Consider the following 26,548-nt stretch of genomic DNA (forward strand, 5'->3'; position numbering starts at 1 on the left):
CAGGTGGAGCAGAGATGATGGGGCTGAGCCTGCTCAAATCCCTGACCCACAGAACTGTTGAAAAATGCTAAAAATGGTTGCCTTAAGTCAGTGAGTTTTGGGTAGTTTGTTGTGTAGCAATAAGTCACCAAGACACATGCTGCTGTCCTGTGGCTGAGGAGAAAGAGCCAGTGATGAACTCACGAGGTCTTTGAATAAGAGGCAAGGAGAGGCGGGGCAAGAGTGGGTTAAACACGATTGTCAGGGTGGAGAGAGGAAAAGAAAGGGCATAAATAGGCAGACCTTTAAGTAGGGGAAACAAGAAGTAAAGGAATCCTTAGGTTACCTTTACCAGCCGGCATTTCTGCTCTAGAGCAAATCCTCATGATAGAATTCATGCAAAGAAAATAAAAAGGCAAGATACAGACTATTTTCAACCAGAAGGTAATAGACCAAAGTGTTTAGAGTGGCTGTCTCTGGGTGGTGGGATTGCAAATAATGCTTTGTTATTAGTCTTGCATATTTTCCAATTTTTCCCTATTTTCTACAATAACCTCTTAAAATTTAACTTAAAAAATTTTAATATCAAACAAGCAAAAGTACATGCATTTATTCCTGTCCTGCCCCTAGGTTCATTAGAACCTTTTTTTTTTTCCAGATTCCATATACATGTGTTAGCATATGGTATTTGTTTTTCTCTTTCTGACTTACTTCACTCTGTATGACAGACTCTAGGTCCATCCACCTCACTACAAATAGTTCAATTTAATTTCTTTTTATGCCTGAGTAATATTTCATTGCATATATGTGCCACATCTTCTTTAACCATTCATCTGTCAATGGACACTTAGGTTGCTTCCATGTCCTGGCTATTATAAATAGTGCTGCAATGAACATTGTGATACATGTCTCTCTTTGAATTATGGTTTTCCAGGGTATATGCCCAGTAGTGGGATTGCTGGGTCATATGGTAGTTCTATGTTTAGTGTTTTAAGGAACCTCCATACTGTTCCCCATAGTGGCTGTATCAGTTTACATTCCCGCCAACAGTGCAAGAGCGTTCTCTTTTCTCCACACCCTCTCCAGCATTTACTGTTTGTAGATTTATTTATTTATTTATTTTTTTCGGTATGTGGGCCTCTCACTGTTGTGGCCTCTCCTGTTGCGGAGCACAGGCTCTGGACGTTCAGGCTCAATGGCCATGGCTCACGGGCCCAGCCGCTCTGTGGCATGTGGGATCTTCCCGGACCGGGGCACGAACCCGTGTCCCCTGCATCGGCAGGCAGACTCTCAACCACTGCGCCACCAGGGAAGCCCTGTTTGTAGATTTTTTGATGCTGGCCATTCTGACCGGTGTGAAGTGATACCTCATTGTAGTTTTGATTTGCATTTCTCTAATGTTTAGTGATGTTGAGCATCCTTTCATGTGTTTGTTGGCCATCTGTATATCTTCTTTGGAGAAATGTCTATTTAGGTCTTCTGCCCATTTTTGGATTGGGTTGTTTGTTTTTTTGATATTGAGCTTCATGAGCTGCTTGTATATAGAGAATGGACTTGAGGACACATGGAGGGGGAAGGGTAAGCTGGGACAGAGTGAGAGAGTAGCACTGACATATAAACACTACCAAATGTAAAATGGATGGCTAGTGGGAAGCAGCTGCATAGCACAGGGAGATCAGCTTAGTGCTTTGTGACTACCTAGAGGAGTGGGATAGGGCGGGTGGGAGGGAGAAACAAGAGGGAGGGGATATGGGGCTATATGTGTACATGTAGCTGATTCACTTTGTTATACAGCAGAAACTAGCACAACATTGTAAATCAATTATCCTCCAATAAAGATGTTAAAAAATAATAATAAAATGGAAAAAAAAGTACATGCATTTAAAAATTTTCCATATACACAAGTGCTGCAGTAAAGTATTTGCCCTCTGTCCCATCCTTTCTTTTCCATCTTGAACCCTACAGGCAACTCCTTTAACTATTTCTAGTTTACTTCTTTGAGTGGTTAAGTCCACATCCCTAAATAATGTGCTTGTGCTTCTGTTACTTGGTTTATTAACAGACATCTGTTGATTCCCTGTCTCAAAAGTCTTATTATTGTATTCAATAAACATGTTGAATATGATGTGCAGGTGTTACCAAGCAAGGGCTCTTGTGCCTGCAGCACAGAAAGCCAAACTCTGACAGCAAGTGTTTTCAGTGAAGTAAGGGTTTACTTCAGGTGCCAAGCAAGGAGAAAGGTCAGCACATGCTCAAAAGACCCAAATTCCCCAATGGCTTCCAGGCAAGGGTTTTTAAAGACAGTGTTAGGGGAGAGGGTGGGAGGATGCATGATCAGCTCGTGGAGTTTTTTCTGATTGGTTGGTGGTGAAGTAACAGGGTGATGTTTCAGGAATCTAAGGCTTCTGGTTCCAACCAGTCTAGTATCTGTGTGCTTGTGGTCAGCATGTAGTGTCACCATCCTCCACTTGCATAGGGGTCTTAGTTTCTGCAGAAGAACTCCAAGATATGCACCAGGTTGTTAAGTATATCCCTTTAGGAGGAGCTAGGAGTCCTATGACTCTGTTGTCCTGATCATTAATTGCTTGAGCTTGTTCTTTGGAACTTGGGGAACGCCTAGGAGACTAAAGCCTTTTTTTCTATGAACAAGAAATGGGGGACATATGGAAGGAATTTTTACCTGGGAAGGCCCCACAGGGTCCTGCTTGGTTTCAGTCCTCCATTTTCTTTGCTATCCCTCAATCCTAAAGGAACAGGGTTTTGGATAGAGAGATTAATCATAAACTCAAGAGAACTCTGTTTTAGGGGGACTTGGTTTCACAGGCACAATTCAAGTACTGGTAAGAGGACAGAGAATAACAAAGAGAGGGTTCCTGCCCTTTTTAGAGCACACATTCTAGTAAAGGGCGATGGCTGATCAAAAACAAAGAAAGAAATAAAATAATATCCAATAATAAAAAGTACTATGGAAAAAACCACATAGGGTATGGACAGTACGGCTGAGTGTATTTTCCAAAAATTGGCTGCAGTAATATCTTCCATTCCACATGGCTCATCTAGATTCTTATCACTCACCTATCAAGAGGTAGAGTGTATATTCCTTACCCTTGAATTGAGGTGGATTGGTGATTTACCTGTAACCAACAGAACACAGCAGAAGCAATGCTATGTAATTTCCAAGACTAGGTTGTAAAAGGCAATGAAGTTTCCCCTGTTTGCTGGAATACTTTCTTGAGACTGTCAGCTGCCATGGGAGCAGTCCAACTGCCCTGAAGCTGCCACACTATGAGGAAGCTCAAACCAGCACACAAAGAGAAACCACACGGAGAGGTGCTGAAACTGTAAGAGAAAGAGGTACCCAGCCAGCCCCCAAGTGTTCCAGCCCACAGCCTGTCCCCCCCAGCCACCATCTGATAGCTAGCCTGAACGGTGAGAGAGAGCCAGCCTTGGAAAGATCTAGAGGTAAAGTGGTCCAGGCAGAGGAAACAGCAAGTTAAAAAGACCCGAGTTAAGAATGAGATTCACACCAAAAGACAAAGACAAGAATTTCCACATTAACTTTATTCACAATAGCCCCTAAACTGGAAACAACCCAAAAGTACATCAACAGAAAAATGAATAAACTGGTATTAATCATACAATGGAGTACCATTGGGTCGTTAAAGCAATCAGTTTACTACACTTACATTCCCAGTTCCTCAAAATCATGCTGCGATTTTTCGTTGCTTCATACATCCTGTACATTTGTTTTCTAATGTTTCTAATTGGTTCTCTTTTGCTGTTGAAAGAAGAAATATATGCTTTCTTTACTACATGACTAATATCATTTAGCTTCTTCTTCCTTTTTCCTATTGTTTGAAATGTATTCCATGTTTCTTAAAAATATTCTTGTGAGAGCTCACTGAGTCTTTGATCTAAGGTGAACTGGTTGTGTTCAGGCTGCTTGAACAGCTGAGAAGCTGGAGTTTCTTTTCATAGCACTCCTTGGGGAGTTCCACTGTGTCCTATATACCACATCTTCCTTTGGCAGAAAGGATACTTGAGAGGCAAAATTTCTAAGCTCTTTCATGTCTGATAATAAGTTGGATGCCTTTATCTTTTTTTTTTTTTTTTCTGTCTGCGCTGGGTCTTCAGTTGTGGTGCACGGGTTCTTCTTTGTTGTGGCACGCGGGCTTAGTTGCCCCGCGGCATGTGGGCTCTTAGTTCCCCGACCAGGGGTCAAACCTGAGTCCCCTGCATTGGAAGGCAGATTATTAACCACTGGACCACCAGGAAAGTCCCTGGATGCTTTAATTTTTTCCTTTATTTGTGACCTGTTGTTTCTTACCTTCCTAGGAAGATTGAGAGTCTTCTCTTAATCCATGATGTTCTGAAGTTTCCCTTTGGTACCTAGACTTGTGTTTAAAAAAAAAACAACAACTTATTAGACCAGGAACTCAGAAGGCTCTTTCAAAGTAAGGGCATATATCTTTGTAGGAAATTTTGTTCCATAGTTCTTTAATAATTTCCTTCCTTTGGTTGCCACTTTCTCTGTTTACTGACTTCCTACTATTTAGATGTTGAACTTCCTAGGGTGGTCTTCTATCTTCATTACCTCTTCTATTTTCCATTTCTTTGATTTTGTTCCATTTCCTGGAAGAGTTCCTTTTCTTTCAAACTCTGTTGAATTTTTTTTTTTTTTTTTTTTGTTGCGGTACGCGGGCCTCTCACTGTTGTGGCCTCTCCCGTTGCGGAGCACAGGCTCCGGACGCGCAGGCCCAGCGGCCATGGCTCACGGGCCCAGCCGCTCCGCGGCATGTGGGATCTTCCCAGACCGGGGCACGAACCCGTGTCCCCTGAATCGGCAGGCGGACTCTCAACCACTGCGCCACCAGGGAAGCCCTGTTGAATTTTTTATATCTGCCATTATACTTCCAAAGATTTTTCTTGTGCTGTTGACTGTTCCCCCCCCCCCACAGTATTCTGTTCTTGTTTTATAAATATAATAGCTTCTCAAATCTCTTTGAAGTCACTTAAGTTTTTTTGTTTTTAAATTATGCTTCCTTCTGTTCTCTAGTTTATCTCCATTTCCTCTGGGGTTAATTGTACCTTTGACGTGGTCTTTCTTTGTCATGTTTCAAATTTTCTTAATGTTTTTGGTAGCCCTTTGTTAACTGTACATACCCAAGAGTAAGAGACTGGATAGATTTTTCAAGGTATTTGGTACTGAATCCTTCTGCTGGTGTATATGTCACGCTCTTTCTTTTGGTCCTCAACTGAGAGGTGAAGTGGGCAGGGCTTATTTATGGGCAGACTTTGCTCTAGAATGAACAAGAAGGGAGTAGGCCTTGAGATGATAAGATCTCAAGATTCCAGAATGAGGACAGCTTCATTCTGGGAGCCCTCCAGGCAGTTTAGTCCGTTTCTTTAGCGTCTCTGCCAGATTGTTAACAGGATGGTTCCCAATGAATCAAACCTCCCTGTGTCCATGCCTCTTTAACAACGGCTTTGCAGCTCTTCCATCAAAAGATGAAGTCTATTTCTTACCTATTAAACCTGGTCTGGCCTTGTGACTTGCTCTGGCTAACTGAATGCAGCAGAAGTAATGCTATGCATGTTCTGGGGCCTCAGTCTCAAAAGGTCTTGCAGCCTCCAGGTTCTCTCTCTTGGAAGCATGAGCTAGACTACTGAAGTGATGAGAGACCATGCAGAGAGGGGGCCAAATGACAGCCAGAGCCAAGGCTCCAGGCCATCGTAGACCCCCCAGACCTGGTGAAGCTGCCAATTGACTGCAGCCAACCCATAAAATTGTGAGAAATAATACATGAATGTTATTTTATGCCACTAAAATCTGGAGTGGTTTGTTATACAGCCGTGATAACTGATACAGAGCTTTAAAATTTTTTTTGTCTGGATTGCCTCGCATCTACCACATGTGCGAGGTAGATGCAAAGTGGAGATCTAAATGGTCCAGTTATTCTGAAAACAAACATTCAACTAACCCCTGTTTTCTGTCCTTCACCTTGCAGCGCTCTGCACCAAACATCTCTAAGCCTTGGATCTTTCTTGGTAAGGCAGAGAGGGCTGGTTATCTGACCCAACAGCCCATTCTTTTGTTCCCTACTTAATAGCACCACTCTGATATTAGCAGCTAAGACTGTATAATTCTAGGGCTCTTTTGTAGCTTGAGGCTGCCATATGAAGTTCTAGACAATGGGATCTAAGTGGAAGAGTTCTATGAGGTTTCCAGGCAGACTGCTTAAATGGAATTGACCTGCTAGGAAGGGTTCCTTTTGCTCTTCTGCTCTTCTTTCTTTCTGCTGCCTAGAACGTGGATGTAATGGCTGGAGCTCTAGTTGCCACCTTGGGCCATGAGAGGATGAAAGCTATACACAAAGGATGGTAGGGTTGAGAGACCAGACTGAATCCGATGGCAGAGTGCAGCTACCCTTTTAGTTATGCAGTGCTTACCTCCAGATTTCTTTTACATGAGAGAGGAATAAGCTTCTCTCCTGTTTAAGGTACTGCTAATTACCACCCCCTACCCCGTTTTATGTAACTGAACCTAATCCTAGCTATTATAATTTGACCTCTGCCTGTCAGCCTGGAATCTTCATCTACTGTCGATGTTTATCTTGGTTGCTTTCCTCTCTCTATTTCATCTCTAGCAGTTCCATTGGACTTTAGAATATTTCCCATATCTCATCTTATTATGCTCTAACGTTTTGAAAATACAGAACATAATTATAATAATGATTTTAATGTCCTTGTCTGCCACTTTTAACATCTGTATCAGTTTGTGTCTACTCCGCTGATTGAAGTTTCTCATATCAAGGTTTCCTACAGTTAATTCTCAAGGGGCTACATTCTCTTAGGTTGGGTTCCCCTAGAAGGAGACATGGACACAAGGATTTGAGTTGGGGGTGATGCCAGGAGAACTGGTAGGGGAGTAGGAAAGTAAGACAGAAGGAAAACCAACCAATGCAGGGTATGTTAATGAGCAGGTTACTTCTCCAGGCATCTGTGACCCACTTACACTGGGACCTGTGTGAGATGGTAGAGAACAAAGATGTCCTACCCACAAGGCAAGGAAACAGGGATTTTTAAACACCAACTCCCATTGGTCATTGGTTGATGGTTGCTCCAGGAGATGGCTTCCTGCCCTTCTAGCCTGCCTGTTCAGATGGTCTGAGCAAGACTCCTGCAGCCAGAGAAAGCCCTCAAGTCATGCTTCTCAGGTGCTTGTAGTAGGAAGTGGTTGCTATATCTGGGAATGGTGTGTGCTGAGGGTATATGAGCAGGAGTCTGACAGTGTCTGCAATACACACCATACCTGGAGTCCAAATCTTCATTCAACAAACAACCAAAGAATGAGCTGCCTTCATGAAGGTCTTTGCCTTTCCCAGTGTGGGTTTCATTGACTCACTCTGACCCAATGCATGGTGTTCCTCCTGATTTATTTTTGCTCCTAGGCACTTCACCAAGCCTTGTGGTTTTTCCAAATGAAGGAAGAGATATTTTATCCTATTATATGTAGTCAGCTGATGGGGAAGGAGGTACCCTTTCAGGCTCTCAAGCACCAGAAGAACATAGCCTTCCTTCTAGCTGGGCAGCCAGCCGCCTGGCCATTCCATCTTCTGTGTCATGATGTAATTTAATTTCTAAAAACAACCCAAGTCTGGAGCCTGATGGCCTGGCCAAGTCTGGTCCATCTGGGCTGCTCTCAGAGAGGCTTGTTGAGAGCTTACACATAGGCCAGAAGTGGTAGACAATGCCCCAAAATTGCAAATGACTTAACCTCTTGGGGACTCAGTTTCCTATCTGAAAGACAACAAAGAGGGTGTGGGAGGAGGCTATCTCTAGGGTTCCCTCAAACTTGAGGACCCTGCCTGGGGGTCCTTTAAACTCCTGCAACTCCTTAGCCAAGAGAGTCATCTCTGTCACAGATTCTCTCTAGGGACTGCTGAGTGGAGGCCGCCCCTTCACTCGGTCCCCAGACTCTTGGCCTCATTCCCTTTGACTCTGTAATCCCACACCTGAGAGTACATCCCAACAAAATACTCAGAGGTCAGATTGTCAGCACAAAGGTGTTCACCACACATTCATAGAAGAATGGCCAGATGGTTTATGGCATATCCAGGTGATGGAATAAGATTCAGATGACAGAGACATTGTGAATTTGTCAAAGGCATACAGATTCACACAGCCCGTGATATGCTTTATGAAAAACAGGATATAGAACCATGTATGTAAAAGGATCCCAACAGGCTCTAATATATGATTATATTATAAAAGATCTGAATTTTCTTTATATATAGATTTATCTATCTTGTTTATGTATTTATACAAGATCAGAACATGAATTACAGTTGATTTTTTCCCTTCTTTTTTTTTTTTGATTTTTTCCTTCTTTACCTTATTCTGTATTTTCTAAGTTTTGTAAAATTACCGGAAGTATGTATTATTTTTATGAACAAAAAGAAAACAAAAGTATTTAAAACAGTACATATCTGGGACTTCTTATTTGTCTGCAGGAGCTCTAGTGTAGGCACCAAGCATCCGCTGGACATCTTTGACTCGGTGGGCTTCATCGTCATGGCCATCACAGGTATTTAGCATTGTTCCCTGCATTCTCTAGATACGGATGATAGAGTCTGAGCCCTGTTCTTTCCTGACCCTTGCAAATGCTGCTGTCTCGGTTTTCAGCTGAGAGTCAATGGCGTCATCTTCTGCCCAGACTTGTGCTGACTCTACAGGAGGAGGGTGACCTCATTTACTTTGGGTGGAGCTGGAGAAGGGGGATGGGAACTGCAGATGGTAAAGGCTTCAATTCCAATTTGCTTTTGCTCCACAGCCAATACCTACAGCTGGATTCTCTGCTTCTTTACTTAAAAGCAAATAGACCAGGGCTTCCCTGGTGGCACAGTGGTTAAGAATCCGCCTGTCAATGCAGGGGACACGGGTTCGAGCCCTGGTCCAAGAAGATCCCACATGCCGCGGAGCAGCTAAGCCCGCGCGCTGCAACAACTGAGCCTGTGCTCTAGAGCCTGCGAGCCACAACTACTGTGCCTGAGTGCCACAACTACTGAAGCCCGCGTGCCTAGAGCCTGTGCTCCGCGACAAGAGAAGCCACCACAATGAGAAGCCCGCGCACCGCAGTGAAGAGTAGGCCCCGCTCGCCACAGCTAGAGAAAGCTCGCATGCAGCAACGGAGACCCAATGCAGCCAAAAATTAAAAAAAAAAGCAAATAGACCTTGCAAGGCAAAAATAGTTGTTCAGAAGTCCATACTGTGTGTGTGTGTGTGTGTGTGTGTGTGTGTGTGTGTGTGTGTGTGTGTGTGTGTGTATTTGGCTGAGAGGCTTGTGGGGTCTTAGTTCACCAGCCAGGGATCAAACCCGGGCCCTCAGCAGTGAAAGCACAGAGTCCCAACCACTGGACCTCCAGGGAAGTCCCCATACTGTATATTTTAAATGTGGGTCACATGGCTCATTTACGAATCAGACCCTGACCCTTGTCACAGGTGCTGTCAGTGTCCCACCCAGATGTCCTTCGGCTTTGTGGAGAACTTCCTAGTCTCTCTGTCCAAGACAGTCTCTGACCCTGGGAAGTGGGGCTGCTCAGTCCACTCTAGGGCAGACCAGAGGCGTCACATAATTAATGCCCCACATTCAGCCCTTAGTCCCTGAGGGATGGGAGTGGGTGTATATACACTCCACCTCTCCGCCCTCAGTGGGATGGTTTTGAGGCATGTTCCAGGACCTTCAGAGTCCTCAGAGGATGAAGCAGCAGGGGCCATGACAGAGACCTGTTGATGAGCATCTGCTTCATTGTTTCTCCACCCTCCTTTCTCCTCTCCCTCACTGTGGTCCTCAATAAACCTCGTGCACCAAAATCCTTGCCTCACTCCATGCATACCTGACAATGCTCTGGGCCATTTGGAATAAAAGACATCACCTTTATCCTCCCCAAACCAAGGTGGAATTAGGGGTATAAAGTTCACTTACTGCACAGGCCATAAAGCAGGAAAGTACCCTAAATTCCAATGGTTTGAAACACTCTCAGTTGGATATGAGCAATTAATCGTTTCCTGTTACTACAAAGAAAGAACTCATTCTGGACAGTGGCTGGAAAAGAAAAGAGAACCTACGTCATTTCCCTAAAGCACTGGAGACATTTCCTCCCAGGCCAGCAAGAGCTTTGAAATGATTGTGCCCTAAAAATAACATTCTCACTCTTGAATGCGTTATAAAAACTGAAACGGTGGGTTATTTTCATCCACCTCCAGACAGCTGCTCAGGAACTCTGAACGTCGGAGGGGATTATGCAATGACTTACCACTGTCTTCCGCTTGGCAAAGTAAATCACTGTGATGGGCTTTCAAGGTAATGCAATAGGACGTGTGAGGATCCATGCAAGGAGAGAAGGAAAGGGCTGAAGAGTGGGGAGAACGAAGAGAGGATTAGAAAGGGGGTCACGCGCAGGGCCTGCCTGCCTTCCTGCTTACCTTGGAGAGCACCCTGCACTTGCCCTCTGCACCTCGCCCAGGAAAGCCCTGATCCTCTCTGCCTTATTCGCCCTGGCTGTGACTTTCCGCACACCACCCCTGGACTTGACCACTGGTCTAGAATTCACTACTGACCTAAACTCCATTCCTGACAGGTCCTTGGAGAACACACAGGCTTTCCAATGGAGTCAGACACTCCCAGCTTCCTGGAAGAAGCCACTGAGGCCACACTTGATTACAACTCAATTTACACAGAGAGCTTTTTCAGTGAAGATTATACAGATATCACTGGTGTTTATCATGACTAGAGTACCAGACCAGCCCAACACCTCCTTAGGAAGTGACAGTAAGTCCCAAATAAAGAATTATTTATCTCATATATCGAGAAGTCCAGAGGTAGGTTGTTCAAGCCTAATATAGCAAATCCACAGTGCCCTTAGGAACCCAGATCTCTTGCACTTTTCTGCTCTTCCATCCTTAGCATTTGACTTTCATTCTCTTGACTACAAAATACTACTACCTTCAGGCATCACATCTATATTCAAAGAAGGAAGCCAGAAGGGCAAAATCCATATGTCAGCTGAGTCTTTCCTTCTCTATCACTGAAATAATAATTTTGCGGAAGTCCCATCCAATAGACTGCTGACCAAATCCCATTGGCTAGGAATGGGTCACCTGGTCTGCCCTAACCTGTATGGGAGACTGGGAGATGACATATTTTAACTGGCACATTGCCCCAAGACAAAATTGCAGTTTTGTGAGTGAGGAAGAAGACAAGAGTAAACATTGGATAAACAATTGTTAGCTCATGCCATTGAGCCCACCTAAGCACATTGGGAATGGGGCGGTGGAGCAGGCGTCTGGCCCCAAGCTTCCCAAGGCTTATTACAGGGAGCAGACAGGGCCACTGGCTTTGTCCTCAACGTCACAAAGGGCCTCAGATTTTGTCCTTTGACCTTATATATATGTTCAATCATTGTATTTTGTGTATATGTTAAATTATAAACTTATTAAAAATAAATATTTGAGGGGACTTCCCTGGCGGTCCAGTAGTTAAGACTCTGCCTTCCACTGCAGGGGGCGCGTGTTCATTCCCTGCTTGGGGAACTAAGATCCTGCACGCCATGCAGTGCAGCCAAAAATTTTTTTTAATCTTTTTTTAAAAATAAAAATACTAAATAAATAAATATTTGAGATATATAGTATCTTTTTTTCCCCACAATTCTCTTTTGACTTTTCTTCACTAAAAAATTTTCCCAGGAGTTTAAAATATATCCTAGCTGTCTCTCATTTTCTGGCTGTGTTGCAATGACTTAACTAGTAATGATGGGCAGTGGATGGACATATGGGCCCTCACATACAACAAAAGCTCTCTGTGATCCAGGGAAGTCTGCAGGCTAGGTGGGAGCAAAGCAAAGCAAGAGATGTGTGATGCTGTAATTTTGGTTCTACCCATGTGTGGTAGAAGGTGGATATCTTGGGGCCATAGGCCTTTGGATGGCTCTTGACCCTACCCAAGGGGCTTCCATAGACACTTCCCAAGGCAGTGCAAAATTAAACTCCTGCCTCAGTACAGCCAAGGTCTGTTCTCTTAGGCAGGACAATAGACAAGAATTCTGAGTCAAGACGGTGACATCCAGGGCACCCGCTTTCCCCGAACTGCTCCCTGTTCTCCCTGTTTCTCAGCTCTCTCCTGTAAGGAATTTCAGTCTGTCTGCAGACAGGGCAGATGCTCTAAGGGAAAAGTTGCTGTATTAGGTTCAGTTGAAGCAAACTGTGCGTTCCACTTTAGCCAGTTTCTACTCACTCCAAATTCAGACACCAAAGCACCCCTAGCCTTTGGGTTCCCGTGTACTACTCCAGCTGCATCAGCTGTTTTCCTCCAGTTGTTGGAGAAAACACCAATAATGTTAAGAATGATGCTTTAGATGCTTCTACTCAAAGTGTGGTCCACACACCCACATCATCTGGGAGCTTGTTGGAAATGCAGAATTTCCATCCTTACCTCTGATATTCTGAATAAGAATCTCCATTTTAACAAGATCGCTGGTGATTCAAATGCATACTGAAGTTTGGAAGGTCAGCCTTAAATGTTAGCACCTTAAATCATGAATCATAAATCTAGCTCTCTTTGCTCATTCATTCAGCCATCTAATGATTATAATTTGACTGCTGCAGCAGAAACGCCCGACCCAACGTCCTTTTCCTTGCCTTCTTTTTTTTTTTTTAATGTTTATTTATTTGCCTGCATCGGGTCTTAGTTGTGGCATGTGGGATCTTCATTGCGGCATGCAGAATCTTTAGTTGTGGCATGCAGGCTCTTAGTTGCGGCATGTGGGATCTAGTTCCCTGACCAGGGATCAAACCTAGGCCCCCTGCATTGGGAGTGCAGAGTCTGAGCCACTGGACCACCAGGGAAGTCCCCTCCTTGCCTTCTTTTTATTTATTTATTTTATTTGTAAATTTATTTATTTATTTTTGGCTGCGTTGGGTCTTCGTTGCTGTGCGCGGGCTTTCTCTAGCTGCGGCGAGAGGGGGCTACTCTTTGTTGCGGTGCGAGGGCTTCAGTAGCTGTGGCTCAAAGGCTCTAGAGCGCAGGCTCAGTAGTTGTGACGCACGGGCTTAGTTGCTCCGCGGCATGTGGGATCTTCCCGGACCAGGGCTGGAACCTGTGACTCCTGCATTGGCAGGCAGATTCTCAACCACTGCGCCACCAGGGAAGCCCCTCCTTGCCTTCTTGATAATAGACTTCAAATTTATTTGGGCAAGCAATATGCCTGCCTAAATGACCACATTTCCCAAGTACCCTTGCAGCTAGATGAGGCTGTGAGATTCTCACCAATGACATATAGGTGGAAGTGTTTATGGGACTAATGGAAACTCTCTGAAAACCAAGTGGTATAGCCTTCTTTCTTCTTTCCTCCTAATTGCTGCCTGTGATATGGACATCACGGCTGGCCTTTAGAAGTCATCTTGGGACATGAGGTGACCTTGGGAATAGAAGTCACAGGCTGAGAATGGCAGAATAGAAAGAGGAAAGCTTATGTCCCAGAAGACACAGTGAAATTACTGTATCAGTCTGGATATGCCGATATAGTGTCATATATTATATCATATGTTGTGTGTGTCCAGAATTCTTTTATGGGAAACTTCTATCTTGTTTAAGCCACTGTAATTTTGGGTTTTCTGTCATATGTAGTTGTTATTTAGGTAAGTGTCTAGAACTTATTGGCAAAAAAGAGAGCAAATATTCAGCCCCTTAGCAGTTAAATCTCTCTTTGTACATTAATGAGATTGAGATTCTGGTTTATACATCGGTCTCTCTGAACTCTGGTAATGTGAATCTGTCCCTGAGAAATGACCTGGTGACTAAGTGTTGGGGGAAGGGCAATAAGGGTGTCAGCCGGGAGGACCACCAGGTGGCCAGCTGGTCCCTTTCCAGGCAGCACCCCTCTCTCTTGCCTTTCATTTTCTTCTAATGTTAGTACATACTATTAGCAAGAAGAAGGAGAAATAAAAAGCCTAATAATTTCAGACAGAATAATCCATTGTTCAATCTCTAATCAACTTATTTGTAAACTGTTTTCTGAGTTATGAAGAGTTAATTTGTCTTTATAAACACATCAATATTCTAGACAGAACATCTCTTTTGAAGACTATTGTTCTATTCTTATTATTAAGCATGGAGAATTTCACTGTAATTCTGACATCTTAAATTATTTTCCAAACTACAGTTACTAATGGTAATATTTGTTGTATGCTTTCTACCTTACAAAGTCCCTTCACATACTTAGTTTTATTTAATCCTCTACAGCCCTGTGAGTAGGTATTCAACCCATCAACTTATAGATAAGGGAACTAAGATTCAGAGAGGTTAAGTAATGTGCCCAAAGTCACACAGCCAGAAAGTAGTAGTAATTTCACCAGGCTCCTGACCACAGTGCCACACTGCTCTAATCCTTTGCAGGGCCTCACTTAATGGGGCCAGAGAGGATATACTGGGGAAGTGGCACATAGCGTCCTCTTCCATCACATCATATAGCCTTTGCATATTTATGTGTGCAACTGTCTTTTTTATGTTTTTATATTTTTATTTTTTATTATTGCTATTTTTAAAAACATCTTTATTGGAGCATAATTGCTTTACAATGGTGTGTTAGTTTCTGCTTTATAACAAAGTGAATCAGCTATACATATACATATATCCCCATATCTTCTCCCTCTTGCATCTCCCTCCCACCCTCCCTATCCCACCCCTCTAGGTGGTCACAAAGCACCGAGCTGATTTCCCTGTGCTATGCGGCTGCTTCCCACTAGCTATTTTACATTTGGTAGTGTATATAAGTCCATGCCACTCGCTCACTTCGTCCCAGTTTACCCTTCCGCCTCCCCATGTCCTCAAGTCTATTCTCTACATCTGTGTCTTTATTCCTATCCTGCCCCTAGGTTCTTCATAACCCTTTTTTTTTTAGATTCCATATATATGTGTTAGCAAACAGTATTTGTTTTTCTCTTTCTGACTTACTTCACTCTGTATGACAGACTCTAGGTCCATACACCTCACTACAAATAACTCAATTTCGTTTCTTTTTATTGCTGAGTAATATTCCATTGTATATATGTGCCACATCTTCTTTATCCATTCATCTGTCAATGGACTCTTAGTGCAACTGTCTTTTACAGCTGCAGGTTACACACAGGCTGCAAGCTGGTTTAAATTTTTCGTTTCTTTCAGAGGTAGAAAGGACATGAGGTTATCCACTATTACGTACCCCCATCCCTCAGATAAAGTCTCCAAAGCCCAAAGAAGTGAAACAATGTAATCCAAGATCTCAGTTAGTTAGATACAAGTCCTAGACTAAACCCCCAAACCCGTTACCTCTGGCAGAGTGAACGCTCCTCCTAAAACATCCTTGGTTTGTGTATCAAGATGCAACACTGGATGCTAGTTAGATCTGGCCCAGACTTCCACTGATTAACACCAAAATGAATCACTGGCTGCTCTAGGACCCGCATATTAGTACAGGAATGAGTCCACCTAGAAGCCAGAGCTTGCACAGCAGCTACTGTCTTAAATCAGCACGTGATTACCTTTTTTTTTTTTTTTTTTTTTGCGGTACGCGGGCCTCTCACTGTTGTGGCCTCTCCCGTTGCGGAGCACAGGCTCCGGACACGCAGGCTCAGCAGCCATGGCTCACGGGCCCAGCCGCTCCGCGGCATGTGGGATCTTCCCAGACCGGGGCACGAACCCACGTCCCCTGCATCGGCAGGCGGACTCTCAACCACTGCGCCACCAGGGAAGCCCACGTGATTACCTTTGAACTACCCTGAATTGATATTTGAAAAAAGCCTGAAATCAATCACTACATAGCTTTAGACTAAGTATTACTCTACAGGGCTGTAGACACAAAACCAGTTTTATATGTAAGCCCCAAGCAGCCAGCTTTTTTTGCAATGCAGGAGCTGTTTCTTCCACTGAGCACCAGATGAAGTAGCTGATTTGCAGTTAGGCTTCATGTTGTATGAAAAAACCCGTACCTTTACTAGAAGCACATTCAGTGTGGCCAGCCAGCGCCCTACGAGAGGCAGGTGAGCAGTGATGTGCCAGTTAGCTGGCTCTCTGAAATAAAGCATCCTGATTTGTAGCATTTGTGACATCTATGGGGTGAATACTCCCACCATAGCCAATTTCAAGCTACCAACATGATGTCACTGAACACAGAGTTGGGAAGAGATGTGCACATTTGCTCCAGTACCCGACTGAGAGCCGAGGACTGACTTGCCTGACTCAGAGATCAGTGGATTCTATCTCCCACTTTCCTCTCATTTCAGAATTCCAGAGCATATGTCCTGAATATCAGACATAATTAGCTGCATGATTGAATATTTTTGTTCTTTTCTGTGTTTTGTTTTTTTGGTCAAATGCATTTAATTGAGTCAATGCAAATGAATTGTACCTCGGATGTCTGTCTCACCTTTAGTTGAGAAACAGGTAAATTCTTTCATGCTCAGATAAAGTGGATCACTTAGATGATACTGTGGTCACTTGGGAACCAAAGGTCCCTGTGATGGCCGGGCTGAATTTACGAAACACCGAAGAATGTGTTCTTCCATCTCTACCTCAGTCTCAGCAATACCCCCAGATTCCTATCTGCCTTGGTCTCTCCAGGCAAACAGAATGAGGAGCCAGCTTCATGCTGGCAGCAACTTTAATATCCCCTATGTGCACGGATGTGTGGATGTTGAAACTTTATTTTCCATCACTTTTTGTTATGTTGGTGGATATTATTTATGCAAGGTAATAAAAAGAAAGTACATTAGCTGTATCCCACTAAAAATAAAAAATTAGAATTAGTATAAAAGCATTAAAATGTTTTTTGGCAAGAATCATATTCTTGACCTTTTTATTAAGGTCAATATGCATATATTAGAGTGTATGATGCACATTAATCTTAAATGTACAGCTTAAGGAGTTTTTACCTAGGTATACACACACGACTAACACCCAGATCAAGACCTAGAACATTTCCAGCATCCCAGAAGTCTTCCTTATGCTCCTTCCCAGTCAATATGTGCCCTGCTCACACACACCCCCACACCGCCCCGGCCACCTGTCCCAGGTTTTTTATTATTATTATTATTATTTTTTTTTTTGTCTGTGTTGCACGTCTTATGGGATCTTAGGCCCCGGTCCAGGGATTGAAACCGGGCCCTTGGCAGTGAGAGTGCCAAGTCCTAACCACTGGACCGCCAGGGAATTCCCTGCCCCAGGTATTTTAATGTTTGTTGTTGTTTTTCTAAAGATAATTCTTAATCATAGGCTCATAAAATGGTAGAATTCATCCAAAATGCTTATTGTACTGACAAGGCAATGGAAACTTAGAGGCCAAGTGACCCTCCCAAAGTTGTCAATTTGTTGTCTGGGCTGCTTCTAGGAGCCAGAACCCAATTCTAGTCCAGCGGTTCTTAATGTGCGTCCCCCAGACCAGAAGCAACGGCATTATGTGGGAACTGACTATAAATGCAAATTCTTACATAGCCCCACCCCCACCTCCTGAATCAGAAACTCTGGGTTGGGGCTCAGCACTGTGTCTGGACAGGCTCTCCAGCTGATTCTCATGCTCACTCAAGGTTGAGAACATCCCACTCACTTCACTCATGTGCCTGCCTCACCCCTACAGGTGTTTGATCTGTGAGGATTGAAAGAGACAGTGTATGAAGAATCCCTAACATGGAAGGAAGAATATCTAGCTTGGTGCTTGGCATGCAGTTGATTCCAAAAATGTTAGTTTCCTTTCACTCTGTTTATTCATCTTGATCCCAGAAAAGGACGTTGGCGTCTATTTCCAACTTTACCCTTATGCTCAGTTGTTCAATGTGTACATATAATCGAGAAGGGATATAATTGAGATGGCCAACAAAATGGGTCACATCTAACAAGGTGAGGAGACCAAAAAATGAAAGCAAATCAGGGGAGAAGAAAGAGACTGAAATTCTTCAGTCTAAGAAAATAAAGGCCGAGAGGAGACACAATCAAACCCATAAAATCTTGGACTTCTCTGGTGGCACAGTGGTTAAGAATCTGCCTGCCAATGCAGGGGACATGGGTTCGAGCCCTGGTCCGGGAAGATCCCACATGCCGCGGAGTAACTAAGCCCAGGAGCCACAACTGCTGAGCCTGTGCACTAGACCCCCGTGAGCCACAACTACTGAAACCTGCGCGCCTAGAGCCCGTGCTCCGCAACAAGAGAAGCCACCACAATGAGAAGCCCGCGCACCGCAGTGAAGAGTAGCCCCCGCTCGCCACAGCTAGAGAAAGCCCGTGCGCAGCAACGAAGACCCAACGCAGCCAAAAAATAAATAAATAAATAAGTTAAAAAAGAAAAACAACTATAAAATCTTAGACAGAAGGTGTGAAAAGTGAGAATTTTGTTCAGGATATATTCCTTCCTTCTCTGCCCCACCTGCATGGGAAAACAGTACCTCCACATCCCATGGATGCTGGGCTTGGCCACGTGGTTTGTTTTGGCCAATGGAATGTGGGCAGAGCCGACACGCTGTCAATTCTGTGTGTGTGTTTGTGAGCTCTGCACCCGGGCCTCTGGAAGATTCTGACCTCCACCAGGAGAAGAACGTGACCCGGGTAGCCACTAGCCCTCATCCTGGACCACAGAAGGAGCCTTGTGAAGCAGACCCACAGTCTGAAACCAATTCCAGCTGACCTGCAGACCCACAGCCATAAATACATGCTTAGTGTGGTATGCTGCTGAGTTGCGGGGTGCCCTTTTATGCAGCATTATTGCAGCGAAAGCTGATCACCCGGTATATCTGGTGACAAACTTTTATAATTTCCTAAATGCAAGGACCAGGCATCTAGACACTGTTTTGTGTGAAACTTCAAAAGAGAAACCATTTCTATCTGGTCCCTCTTCTTTAAAGCCTCCACTCTCACTCTCGATGTCCCCTCCCTCCATTGCCCCCGATTGTTTGGTTTCAGTCATACACTGTGGGTAGATTTTCCCCATCTCCTTATTTCCTCAAAATGAGCTGTCCTTTGGGCCATTCCTCAGAGTGTTACTTCCTCTCCAATGATGATATTAATTAAAGCTAATAATAAATAGTGCTTTCTACGAGGTAGGGAATGTTCTAAGTGCTTGACAAAGTTTAACTCATTTAATTTTCACAGCCGTCTATGTGGTAAGTACTATTTATTAATTTCCATTCTGTAGATGAAGAACTAAGGCAACAGAAATTAAGTAATGGCTCCAAATAGCACAGGGTTAGTAAGTGGACGAGTGAGGATTCAAGCCGGGTAATATGACCCTCCACTCCAAGCTCTTTGCCGTTGTCCTTTCCTTTTTAGTGGTGGGTTAAATGAATCAGCTAATCTACATTAACATTAATTAGGTATCCAGTATTGGTTTATTATTTCCTCAGATACCATAATGTCAGGGACTTCCCTGGTGGTCCAGTGGTCAAGACTCCACGCTGGCAGTGCAGGCGGCGCGGGTTCAATCCCTGGTTGGGGAACCGCGTGCTGTGGGGCCGAATAAACCCCCCAAAACCATAAGGCCATAACTCATTACGTGTGCAAAGGGCACCCTGAAGAAATGAATCTAATGATGGAATTTCGCCCTGTGACATGCCACTAAGTAAATAATTTGAAGGAGATTTTTTTCCCATGTCCCTCGGATCATACTCTAATTTCAAGAGGGCCAAAGAATTAGCAAACTCAGACTTTGAAAGAAGAAATTTTGGCAAAAAAAGGAAGTGACTCTTGTCTTTGGACAGTGCGTTCTCCACATGCAAATCACATGACTGTCAATGCACACCTGAGTGTCGCGGAGGGGGGCCCTCCTACCAGGTGCCTCCCCAGGATTTCAGACTCCGCCTCCTCATGCTTGTCTGAATCCTGGCAGCTTCGGTTCTATTGTTCCTGCATCGTGTCCGGATACAAAACTCCATCTCCTTGGTGGTTCCTGCAAGAATATCAATGAGACTAAGCATACGATTGTTTTCTATTTTTACTGAAAACATGTTAAGACACAGAGGAGGGGATCACATCGCAGACCACACAGTCTCTGCCATCTCGCGAGGCCCCATCCAGCGCCTCAGGTCACCTCCCTCTTTCCAAAACCACGACACCCTCTGTACACAGAGCCTTGGGTGTGCAGTCCCCAAGCTTTGGCTGCTTCTCTCAAGAGGACCAGGCCCACCAAGCCATCTGTTTCTCTAGCTTTCAGCTACCCTTTCCCCTAAAATTCTGATAAATCCAAATTTCTCTATCTTGTTACTGTAAGAAGTACTAAGGAAAGTGGTGGGCTATGATACCATTCCCCAACAAGAAAATCTACTTGAAATGAATAAAATAGTTCAGCAAAATTGGTGGATAAAGGATCAATATACAAACAGCAATAGCATGCTGATATACCAGAAACCAACAATTACATAACCTTAATTTATTTTTATTCCATTAATAAATAACAAATGAATCAATGCCATTTAGCCTATTTACCAAAACTATAGGGTACCTAGTGATAAGTCTAACAGAAGATATCTAATAGAACAATTTAACTCTTCCTTTGAGGGAGAGTGGATTAAATAAACTGGATTATTCATACAGCAGAATTCTGTATAGCAACTAAAATGAAAGATCCAAGACCCTCCTATATATCTACATGGCTCAATCTTGAAAATATAATATTGAGTGAAAAAAGCAATTTGTAAAATGTACACATAGTATAAAATTCCTGTAGGGACTTACCTGGTGGCACAGTTGTTAAGAATCTGCCTGCCAATGCAGGCGACATGGGTCCAATCCCTGGTCCGGGAAGATCCCACATGCTGCAGAGCAACTAAGCCCGTGTGCCACACCTACTGAGCCTGAGCTCTAGAGCCCTCGAGCCACAACTACTGAAGCCCGCATGCCTGGATCCCATGCTCCGCAACAAGAGAAGCCACCACAATGAGAAGCAGACGCACCGACCGCAGCGAAGTGTAGCCCACCCACTCCAGCTCGCCGCAACTAGAGAAAGCCCGTGCGCAGCAATGAAGACCCAATGCAGCCAAAACTAAATAAAATAAATAAATTTATTAAAATAAAATAAAATTTATGTAAAAATTTAAAACCTACAATTGAATATACAAATATACATCTGCATGAGAATGAAATTCACCTATTTTTTTTTAAAGATTTTGGTTTTGATGTGGACTTTTTTGGTCTTTATTGAATTTGTTACAATATTGCTTTTGTTTTTTGTTTTGGTTTTTTGGCCATGAGGCATGTGGGATCTTAGCTCCCCGACCAGGGATCAAACCCGCACTCTGCTTTGGAAGGAGAAGTCTCAACCACTGGACTGCCAGGGAAGTCCCAAAATTCACCTATTTTCAGGATGAGGCTACCTCTAAGAAAGAAAGGACTGGAAAAGTAGACTTCCTTTAAAAAATTCTAAGAGGATTGTATGCCTCAAATTTATACAGTGTTATATGTCAAATATATTCGATAAAAATAATTTCTAAGAGGGAAAGACGTTCTATGGTGATATTATGTTACTTTTATATAATGTGCATATTATTAATGCATATTAATATAACAATAGATATATATTACTTTTTGGTGTTTATACGTTTGAAATATTTTATAATTAGAAATTGAAAGGGAAATTTTATATGGGTTCAAAAAAGGATTTCAATGAGATAACGCTGAAAAACCTTTCATCTTCTTTAATTACTTTATTTTGCTCTAATCATGTATATTTCTAAATGTCCAAGACAAAAAAAGGAAAACGAAAATTTGGTCCTTAGCAGGAAGCTAGAGAGGCTAACCAAATGTTGTAAAATAAGAGATCAAACTCCCTGATTGAAATTTTACCATTATGGAAAGATCAGATCAGATGTGCAATAACTTGCCCTTATTTTGAGAGGTTTTTAGGTAATCCTGAAACAGGGCAAGTCACTTAACAATCCTGCACCTCAGTTTTCAGATCTAGTGGCTGAACTAAGAAGTCCCATCCAGGTCTAACATTTTATGAGATCCTAGAACCCTACGCTCTTCGTGTGAGGTTCGAACTCGATCAGCTTGCCTGGAAGGGCCTGCTCCTGGCAAAAGTTAAAAGCAGTCTCTTTTCTATCAGCTGGAGAGAATCAAACAGGGAAGGCTCAGAATACAGAGGACAATGTGGAGAGGAAATCAACACCTAGACTTGGCAGATCAATTAAGAACTGGCAGTGAGGGGAAGGATGCTGAGGATGTCAGTCCTGCAGGTAAGACAATGACTGCCCTGCCCTCTTTGACAACAGCTATGTTTAGGAAACAAGCATTATTTACTTTGTTCTTAAGTGTGGGGCTATTTTGAATTCTACTTTAACATGTATACATGCATCTCATTAACTATAGTAAAAATTGGATGGTAATTTAAATATATGCTATAAATTCAATAGTTGCAGTATGTTTGAAATAATTACTATAATGGTATAATGGTTATGGTTTTTGTTTGTTTTTTTGGCCGTGCCGTGCAGCATGCCAGATCTTAGTTCCCTGACCAGGGATTGAACCTGCGCCCCCTGCACTTGGAAGCTTGGAGTCTTAACCACTGGATGGTCAGGGAAGTCCCCAATAATGGTTATGTTTTTAAAGAAAAAGAGTCCTTGGTTTTTAAAAATATGTATTGAAATATTTATGGGTGAAATAATACTATGTCTTGGATTTGATTTAACATAATTCAGAGATGGAAGAAGAGGGTGAGAATCAAACTAAAATAAGACTGGCCATGTGCTGGTAACTACTGAAGCTGAGTGATGGGCTCATTATACCTCCTCTCTACTGTGATATACGTTTGACATTTTCCATACTATAAAAGGTAAAAATACTGTCGGTAAAATAAAATGCTTCACAAGCTAGCTTCTTTCCTCAGTTATCTCAGTTACTTGTAGAAATTCTACCCACTCTGACTTTAGGTGCCACCACTTGCCTGGCGCATTTTCCCAATCTGTTCCCACAACATTTGCTTGCCATGCAATGACAAACTTTTAAATCAACGTTGAAGTGGATTTCATAATGATCGAATTCTAAGAAATTTTCAAAGATTGGAATTTTCAGCTTTTCCATGGAGGAAAACTACTATAGTCTCAAAACTACCATAAGTCTCCCATACTGGATGGACCAGTAAAGCATTTCTTATAGAAAAACTGAACTCAGATTTGTTAAGTACTTACAATATGTCAGGTATTATTTGAGTTCACTATTTTTTATTTAACGAAGATTGATTTAATGAGAAATACATATTATTATCTCCATCTTAGAGATGAGAAAGCTTGACCTTGCCCAGGTCATACTGCTAACATGTTTGGAGCCAGGATCTCAGTCTGCAGATGGATAAATCCAGAGCCTGAGTTCTTTCTGCCGCATATCCTTGCTTTGTGGTCCAGCAGTATAGATACCCACTTGGAAGCTTGTTAGAGATGCACTCTCAGGCTCCATGCCAGTTCTACTAAATCAGAATCTGCATTTTAACAAGGTTCTAAGGAATTCATGTGCACATTTAAACCATTTCAACGTTGAGAAACCCTGCTCTACAAAACACCTAATAAACTTATTTCAAATAAGAATAACAGTAAATATTTCTGCTGAGTCCTCACTATATGTCAGATTCCATTTGTTTACCTCACAACTCTATTAGAGGTGAGGAAACAGGCTTTACAGTTTAAACAACTCCAGGGTCACATAAGTGGCAGAGTCTAGATTTGAACTCAAATTGGTCTGATTCTGGAGCCTGGGCTGTACCCATGACCCCATGCACCTCACTGCAAACGCTGAATCCAAACACTTTATTTCATCTAAATGATGCAAATCAGCTATCTTTTTCTTTTTTTCTTTTCTTTTCTTTTTTTTTTTTTTTGGCTGCATTGGGTCTTCAGTGCTGTGCGGGCTTTCCCTAGTTGTGGCGAGGGGGAGCTACTCTTTGTTTCGGTGTGTGGGCTTCTCATTGTGGTGGCTTCTCTCTTGTTGCGGAGCACGGGCTCTAGGCATGCGGGCTTCAGTAGTTGCAGCATGCGGGCTCAGTAGTTGCAGCACATGGGCCCTAGAGCTATAGGGCTTCAGTAGTTGCTGAGTATGGGCTCAGTAGCTCCACAGCATGTGGAATCTTCCTGGACCAGGGATCAAACCCATGTCCCCTGCATTAGCAGGCAGATTCTTAACCACTGTGCCACCAGGGAAGTCCCTGCAAATCAGCTGTTTTATCTCTTGATTTATCATTAACATTGTTTAATCCAATACTTAGGTTTGATGGTGTGGACAGAGTCTAAAATGTCAGACTCAATACAATATTGCTGCTATTTAAAAGTAAAATTTTAGGGCTTCCCTGGTGGCGCAGTGGTTGAGAGTCTGCCTGCCGATGCAGGGGACACGGGTTCGTGCCCTGGTCCGGGAAGATCCCACATGCCGTGGAACGGCTGGGCCCGTAAGCCATGGCCGCTGGGCCTGCGAGTCCGGAGCCTGTGCTCCGCAACGGGAGAGGCCACAGCAGTGAGAGGCCCGCGTACTGCAAAAAAATAAAATTAAATTAAAAAATAAAAGCAAAATTTTAAACCATGAGGTCACATGACAATATACTCCTTAGGCTAGAGCCGGTGTATTAAAAAATATATATGTACTAGGGTGAAAATTCTATTAGGTTACCTGTCATCATTTACCAATGAACTGAAATAAAAGATGAGGTTGATTCTTCAACACAATCCTGAGATTTTCTGAGGAAGAATCAGATAGGACATTCTGCTTCCCGATTTCACCTTTACAGTACTTGGCAACTCTAACTTTCTGTTTTCTTATAGTAAAAAGTTGAAGATCATTAGAATCTCCTTAAACACCTTCGAATAAACAACTCTTTAATCTTACATGATGTAAAATAACTGATTCATTTTGCTTATAAGAAACTTCCCACTGGGCAATCCATTCATCCTCTTTCCCATGTGGGGAAAATGTAATGTTTTTGTTGGTGCAGAATATAATAGGTTATATTCTAGGCTTACTTTTAGTAAAAGCAATAAGAGACCATAATTAGCTCTAGACTAAAGTAGACTAAATTGTTATGAACATGAAATCACCTGCAGCTCCAAAAGACAGTGCATTTCTAAAAATGCCATGGAATTTCATATTTTTTGCCTCATGTAGAGCCCCCAGAGCAGAAAAACTTAATGACCTTGATGATCTAGTGTTGGCAGATCTCAATCTATAAAGTCAGTTATTAGATATCTTCTCCTTTAGGAAGTAAAGAGGCTGGCAGAGTGTAATTCTGGAAATCTAAGAAGTAAGCGGCATTAAAATCACTATTCTTTTGAAAAGGTAATGGACTTGAACTTCAGAGTATCTGATTACAAGGAAATGAGATCCTCCAAAAACATATGTAAGAAGTATCCAGCTAAGAATATATTAATCAGTGAAGCTTTTTCTTTCTTCTTTTTAGTGGGAAAGAACAGATTAAAACAACAATGACAACTAAGCATTCTAAAAATCCTAATTGTTCTGTATTAAAAATGAAGAAACATTCTTCTAGCCTAAAAGATAAGTCTCTTTGTTTTCCCTGTGTCTCACAGAGCATCTACTCCATATGAATGTGGATTGATTTACAGGTTTTTACCCTTTTATTCATCACCCATTTTCCAGGAATGAACATGGATATTGTGGTGAGGAGCTCAGTCAAAAATGAAAAGACAATTCTAATTATTGTCTTATTCTGGAATTTTAAAAACTATTCAGGGCATATTATTTTTCAGTGATACATTTATAAGCAAATGAAACATTTTTTCTTTGTAAACTGTAATCCTCAAATATGCTTGTACACAAACACACACAAATGCATACACAAGCATTTGTTTTTTTAAAAAGGAGGGGCATGGATTTCATTTTAGACCCAGAAATAGAGGAGATTCTCTTCTGCTGTTTCCTATGAAGGGGAAAAGAAAAAGCCCCTAAAAATGTCTATTTCCATCTTCTCCTGTCAGGTATTTCCCCGTCTCTTTCTTTGTCTAAGATATGAAGTTCTGTCAGGGCTCACCTGATAAAAATCCTAGGTGAGTGGTAGGAGAGAGGTTAGATCTGTAATTTAGAGGGACTGGTGACTGAAAAGTGAATTAAATACCCATCATTGTATTCATTCTAAGGAGGTACTTAGAGTGAGATAAAAACGACTCAAAGGAAAGCAAAGAAACCAAGATTCGGTGTCTCTTTTCCCTCTAATTGGATCCCTGGATCTCCTGCTGGAGAGTAAGAAAGGACTTACTCTTACTTACTTGTAAGCAAGGACTCTGCCAATTCTAGCATTACCGTTTTGTCTCAAATGTCAGGGATGTTAACAACAACAACAAAAAATTCATACCATGTAGGGGAGGGCACTCTTTAAACTCTGAAGTTCGTTCTGACACTTTTATTTTTCAAGTTGTTCACAAAGTCAAATTTTAAGGGGCCACTCATCGCCTTGTTTATTTCCTTTTTCTTTTGGTTTTGGCTTTTCAGCTGGCATTTCTATCAACTGTGATTGCCAGCATTTGGCGCAGTGGGTGAAGCAAGTCTTGTTTGAAAATCTGC

Source organism: Lagenorhynchus albirostris, chromosome 10 (genome assembly GCF_949774975.1).
Source record: "Lagenorhynchus albirostris chromosome 10, mLagAlb1.1, whole genome shotgun sequence".
NCBI classification, from domain to species: Eukaryota; Metazoa; Chordata; class Mammalia; order Artiodactyla; family Delphinidae; genus Lagenorhynchus; species Lagenorhynchus albirostris.